Raw genomic sequence first — 7,335 nt, 5'->3', positions numbered from 1 at the left:
AAAGTCATGACATGCGAAGGCCAGAGAAGAAAGCTAGGTGAACCAGTGCAAAAGCACAGTCCAGTGTATGCTGGGTTACACTGACACTCTTTCCAAACATGTCCTCTCACGAATCTGTCCCAGCAAAACATCACATGCCCTTTCACCAGGCACTTTCCAGGAAAACATGTTTCTGTTCTCAACAAAACAGCCTCTCATAAGACAGCTTCAAGAAAAATGTTACAGGACACAACTGGAAGCAGAAGTTCTCTCTTTGTGTGTGTGCCCCTCTCTGTTTTTTGTCCTGTCTTGTTTTGTTTTGAAATATGTGTAGTGAGTATGTACACTGCAGGGGGAGTATGCAGAGGTTGCAGCAGAGGACAGCTAGAGGGTGTAGACTATTTCCTTTCACTGTGTGGATTCCAGCTAGAGACTGAACACAGGTCATCAGACTTGGTTCACTTTTACTCACTGCGCCGTCTTGCTAGCCCATAGGTGACTTTTATTTCATTGTATTTTCAACATATCTATACATAATACATTATACTGGGGTAATGAAAAAATTCAATAAAGGTAGTAAAAAAAATGACTATAGGTGGATTGGGAATGTAGCTCAATCAGTACCAGCCTAGCATGCACAGGTCCTGAGTTTGATCCCTAGCATCTCATCAAGCCAGATATGGTTTGTTGCATTGGTTGTAATCCTAACACTTGGAGAGGGAGGTAGGAATAAGTTCAAGGTCATCCTTGACTACATCCCATGATCAAGGCCAGCCAGCTCACACTACATGAGACTGTCTCAAAAAAAAAAAAAAAAAGTCATTATACTTATAGAATGAAGAGGTAACCAAATGAGATTCTTGGCAGTGAGTGTTAGGGAAAGTGTACAGAAGTGGGTTTTGGTTTGTTTGTTTTACTTTTTACTTCTTTTACTTGGTTTTTTGAGAGATGGTCTCACTCTAGCCTTAAACTCAGGGGAATTTTCTCTCCTTAGCCCTTCTGGTACTGAGCTCCTAGGCAGATGCCAACACATCTGGGCCAGAAACAACCATTTTTTCAGGTGAAGGTGACTGGTTCGTCTTTTGTGTTTGGAGGAACTTAACCGGCGAAGTCAAGAACCCCTGAGAAACCGCTGGACAGAAGCACAGATCATTGTCTTTACAGTAACCAGAAATGTGTTTCAAAAAAAAAAAATCTGCTGGAGAAAAGAAAGGGCTGGAGAGATGGCTCAGCAGTTAAGAGCACTGACTGCTCTTCCAGAGGTCCTGAGTTCAATTCCCAGAAACCACATGGTGGCTCTCAACCATCTGCAATGGGATCTGATGCCCCCTTCTGATGTTTCTGATGTACTCACATACATAAAATAAATAAATAAATAATTTTAAAAAAGAATCTACAGATTATAAACTAAGCTGCTTTTCCCCTGCTGAGTCCTTAGGAAGAATATATTTTTTATATTACCTTCCCAGGAAAATACATCTTTCCAGTGAAAGATGTAAACGTGCAGCAATTCTGTAACATTTCCCCCACATGAGTACATGGTAAAGGGAAAGCCAAACATCACACTGAGGAATGTGTATAGGCAACGATATAGAAATGCAGCACAGTCTATATTTGTACATGCTCAATGCAAAAGAAGAGGAACAAAAATCTGAACCTACAATCAGTAGCTCCCTGGAAAAGTCCAGATTTCTGCTTCTGTCTCACAAACCCACTTTGTAAACCTGAGGCTAGCCACTCTAAACATTTTTCATATGTATTCTTAGACACTGCACACTACAACTTAGGCAGCCACAGCTGGTTTCTTTAAAAGCTCTCCTTAACTAGTGCCATGTCCTCCTAGTCTTTAACATTCCCAGGTCAGTGTGGGCTTGGGTTCTTATGTATAAGACTTTCTTGATGGGGAAGCCATTAGATAGCAACCCCAACACAAATGCACATTCATTGCATGGATTGCTGCGGCCTGGCATTTAGCAAATCGGCACTTTTGAGTCAGGACTTCTGAGGATGCTTTAGAATCATAATTCTATCACTTTTTTAAAAAAATTATGTTTTACTTTTGAGATAGGATCTTGCTATGTGGCGATAGCTGCAGACTGACCTTGAACTTTCTTTTGTCCTCTCTTTTGAGACAGGGCCTCTCTAGTATCCCTGACTGACCTGGAACTCACTATATAAGTCAGACTGGCCTCAAACTCACAGAGGTCTAACTACCTCTGCCTTCCAAGTGCTGGTATCAAGGGCCTGGTTTTTGTTTTTGAGACAGGGTCTCATATATTCTAGATTGGCCTTAAACATAACATATAATTTAGGCTGACCTTGAACTCATTAACTTCCTGCCTCCACTTTCCAAGTACCAAAAACCCAGGTATTTACAATCACACCCAGCTCATGCCTCTGTTGTTGTTTTTGTTGTATGTAAGATGTGAGGGGCACTTTGTAGTAAGTGCTTAAACCCTCTGAGCCATCTAGCCTCTCTTGGACTTCTGTGTTTAGTACAGTAGTAGCTTGAAGACCCGGCATTGGTGTCAGTATCTCCTGGGAAAATCTCAAAGATAACATACAGGCTCTTGCCTGTCGAATTGTTTTCTGTGAGAATTAGAAGCACTTACCAAAGTGGGGAAGGAGCAGGCCCAGGACTCCAATTCCAGGACTAATTTTAACTTGCAGGTGAGGCCTGAGTCATTCTGCAGGCTGAGCTCTGAAACTCTTATGGAGTGTTTGAACTTAACTCAGTTTGCCACACCCCTCACTCATCAAGGCAGACTCATAAATCAGGAGACGCAGCAAGGCGTTCACCTGCAGGGCAAGGTGACAGTGCCACCTACCAGGTGTTCTTCCTTAAAGAAATAGCATGGTGTCTACAGAGGCCCCAAGAGCACGTGCATAGAAAGCCTGGTTGAGCCCTGAGTCTGATAGAAGCTCCAGAAAAGAAAAGTGATCAGGGCTCTGTCTGTAACTTTTCACCTAGAAGGCCTGCATTGTCAATGCACTAGGGGAGGCAAAAACAATACTGAACCTTATCAGAGATTGAGGTATAAAGGCTTGTCAGTTAAAGAGAATTACTTCACCATTACCATGGTATACAGAACACTCGTCTGAGGAGTGGGCAGGCTTCTCCGTGACCTCTCAAAACCTCTCTTCAGAAGTTGGCAGTTTTTAATCAAGATTGGGCCATACTAGAGAGTCCAAAGAAAGTAGCAATACCGTCCCTATGCACCCAGCATTTCATGTGAATGAGATTTCTGAAGAATGACAAAAGAACTCAGAAACATTGAAAACAAAACTGGTTAAACCACTACTTAGAGCCTTGTAATCACATGTCTAATAATCGGCCTCATACATTCTCTGGTGCTTTCCCTTGTGCCACTAGCACCCGAGCACGCAGATAGGCTCTTTAGTACAATCATCTTAGAGGTGACTTTACTAGAGAGGAAGTCAGTCCTCTTCCTTCTGTGGCGCTGAGGCAGTCTGCGCCACTGGAATTACAGATAATTGCTTTTTATTCTTCTTAATGTGGGTTGAACTCAGGACCTCAGGCTTACAGTGGCTCACCTATCTCACTGACCCACGTTTGTGAGCTTTGTTGTTGTGGCGGGTTTATTTTAGATTTATTTTTAGTGTAGAAGTGTTTTTTCATGCAAATCTGTGTACTGCATGCATGCAGTGCCCTCAGAGGCAAGAAGAGGGCTTCAAATCCCCTGAAACAAAAGTTACAGATGTGACCTACTGTGTGGGTGCTGGAGATTAAACCTGAATTCTCTGGAAGAACAGCTGGTACTCTTAACAACAACATCCACACCATCTCTCCAGCCCTACCCTAGATTTTTTATTTATATACCTTTCCACTAGCAAATTATGGGAAGAAGTAGTGCAAAGATATATATGAGCCAAGTTGTGTGTGTGTGTGTGTGTGTGTGTGTGTGTGTGTGTGTGTGTGTGTACATACTATATACTATTCATTCAAACCTTATTCATCCATCAGTGATGAAACGGTGAGTGATGGTAAAAGTAGAATATCACCTGATTCTATATATACTTGTCTAAAATATAAAACAAAATCGCTAAGAAAACCCATGCTGTACTCCTGGAAGAGTCTGTGACCCAGGCTAGACTTGAAGCTCTGATCTACCACCTCCCACTTTGGTTTTTTTAAAAGACAGCACTTTACCTTTATATGCACTATTTGGATTTGTTTATAAAACATGTGGCAGTTTTATAGTAATCTCTAAAGTCACCTAGGTCATCACCCCAAAATAAGAAGTCTAAGGGGATTGCAGAGTTGGTTCGGTTATTAGGGGCATGCTCTGTGACTCTTTTCAAAAGACTCAGTCTCAGTTTCCAGCCCTAAAACAAGCAGCTCAATATAGAAAATTATGCCAGGCAGTGATGACTCATGCCTTTAATCCCAGCACTCTGAAGGTAGAAGGAGGTTGGATCTCTGAGTTCAAAGCTAATCTGGTCTACAGACCAGAGTTCCAGGTTAGCCAAGGCTACACAGAGAAACCCTGTATAGTGGTTTGAATATATCTGGCCCAGGGAGTGGCTCTATTTGGAGGTGTTGGTGTGGGCCTCAAGACCCTCTTCCTAGCTGCCTGGAAGCTAGTCTTCTAGCAGCCTCCAGATGAAGATGTAGAACTCTCAGCGCTGCCTGTACCATGCCTGCCTGGATGTTGCCATGCTCCTGCATTGATGATAATGGACTGAACCTCTGAACCTGTAAGCCAGCCCCAATTAAATGTTGTCCTTAAGAGAGTTGCCTTGGTCGTGGTGTCTGTTCACAGCAGTAAAACCCTAACTAAGACACCCTCCCTCGAAAAAAAACAAATAACAGTAACAAAAAAAAATGTAGCTCTGGATATCCTGGAACTCACTGTTATCATGGATGTCCTTGAACTCCTGATCCTCCTAACTTTAACTCATATATCTGCTACCACTTTCCATTTTATGTGGTGCTGGGATCAAACCCAGGACTTGTATATGCTAAGCACGTACTGTACATCTCCAGCCTCCCTAATTTTCTTAGCAATATTGGAACTGACCCTGTGAGTACCAAGTATGGAAAGGAAGCACTGTACCACTGAGCTACACCCTAAACCTAAAGAAACCTCACATAGTTGCCCAGGTGGTCTTCAAAGTGACATCTTCCTGCCTCAACCCCTATAATAGCTGAGGAATGACAGGCACACACCAGCAGACACATGGCAGTAATCCTTACTACCTCTTCTGTAACAACTCCTATTTCACTGTTTGTTTGTTACAGGATCTCATTCTACAGCCTGGGCACACTTGGGACTCACTGTGTGACCCAGGCTGGCCTCAAACAAGCAACAGTCCTCCTACCTCAGCCCTTCAAGTGCTGGATTTACAAGCATGAGCCACATGCCCAACTCTCAAATGTATAAAATACACTTAACTTAGATAAATGTAAATGTAAACTTAGGGAAGAAATAGTTGACATGTTTTATGTATATGTCCAGAGGTTTGAAAGTCCTTTGCGAGGAGCCCATGAACAACTGCTTTTGAGGCCAGGCATAGTGCCACACACCTGTAACCCCAACACTTGGGAAACTGAAGTAGGATAGTCTGAGGTACATGTTGAAACGTTGGTATGAGGAGGAGGAGCAGGAGGAGGAGACAGAAGAAAGGAAGGAAGAGAGGGAGGGAGGGAGGAACAAAGAAAAAAGACAATGACAAAATAAAAACCTTACCTCCTGGAACCTTAGCACAATTATTTAAGTATAAAATTTACCAATAGTCACTATGTTCTTTCTCATTAAGGCACTTAAAGGAGGAAGAAAAGCAAATGTCACAAAGAGTGTCCTGAGTTTGGAGATTTAGATCAGAGCACATACATGCACAAGGCTCTGGATTTTATCCCCAGCACTGCAAAAAAGTAGATATGGTGGCAGACAACTGTAATTCCAGCACTGGAGAGATGCTGGTAAGAGGATCAGAGAAGTTCAAGGCCAACCTCTGCTAGAGAGTTCAAGGCAATTCCTGTTCCAGTTACAGGATACCCTCTGGCTCACTCTCAAAAAGAAACAAAAAGGAAGGAAGAGAAAGAAAGAAAGAAGGGGGAAAAGGAGACATTTATTCAAGGAAGATACATAAATGACCTAGAAGCATAAAAGAATCTTCATCATTATTAAGTATCATGAAAATTAAAATAAAAACCACAATGAGATATCTCTTAAGCTCACTAACAATAACAAAAAAGGACATATAATAGCTAGTCTACTACTGAGGGAAGTCAGGGCTGGAACTGAAGATGGGAATTGGAAGGCAATACTTGAAACACCAAGCAGGAGAGATAGTTCAATGGTTAAGAGCACTGACTGCTCTTCCAGAGGTACTGAGTTCAATTCCAGCAACCAGATGGTGGCTTACAACCATCTGTAATGAGATCTGATGCCCTCTTCTGGTGTGTCTGAAGACAGCTACAGTGCACTTATATATAATAAATCTAAAAAAAATTAATTGATCTCTGGTTATGGTGGTATAGATCTTTGATCTCAACACTTGGGAGGCAGAGGCAGGTGAATCTCTGTGATTTTGAGGCCAAACTGATTTACAGTCTAGCACACATAGTGAGACTATCTCAATAAAACAAAAGAAAAGAAAAAGAAAAAAATGGAAACACCAAGAGGAGTGCTGCCTGCCATCTTGCTCCTCCTCATGACTTAGCATGCTCTGTCACACTTCACAGAACTGCTCGGGGGCAGCACCATCCTCTGTGACATCAATCATTAAGACAAAACTCCCACAGACTTTCCAACAGGCCAATCTTATTCAGGTATTTTCTCAACTAAGATTCCCTCTTCCAAGCCCGGTGTGGTGGCAAGTGGATCTGAGTTCGAGGCCAGCCTGATCTATAGAGCAAAGCACCAGGACAGCCAGGGCTATCACATATGTCTGTGTATCAAGTTGAGAAAATAAAAACACAAAAACAAACAACAACCAGCACGTTTAAGCACACTCAGACTCTTTGGCAAAGAAAAAAAAAAATGTTAAGTAACAAAAAGCACGAGGCACTAGACAAAAGGACAGAAAAACACAAAGACAAGGATTTAAAACCTGGGGGTAAATCAGAACGACAGAGGCCAGGGATTCACATGGAAACCCTGGATTTTAATGCCCACAAAAGTTTGAGAACCATTATTCCACAGGTTCAGACCGGAGATGAGAAGTCTTAAATGGCTGATATGAAGGGTTTCCCTTGGAGCTTGGAGGCTCTAATAACTCTATATATGGTTGCAGGTCTTTCATCTGAAGATTTCAAACAATGTTATAGGCATTAATTAATTTTTGAAGCACACAAGACTAAAATTCCATGCTCTTGGCCCTGTTTTATTG

This window comes from Micromys minutus (assembly GCF_963924665.1).
Source record: "Micromys minutus genome assembly, chromosome: 8".
Classification (NCBI taxonomy): domain Eukaryota; kingdom Metazoa; phylum Chordata; class Mammalia; order Rodentia; family Muridae; genus Micromys; species Micromys minutus.
Note: the sequence above shows the minus strand (reverse complement) of the source record.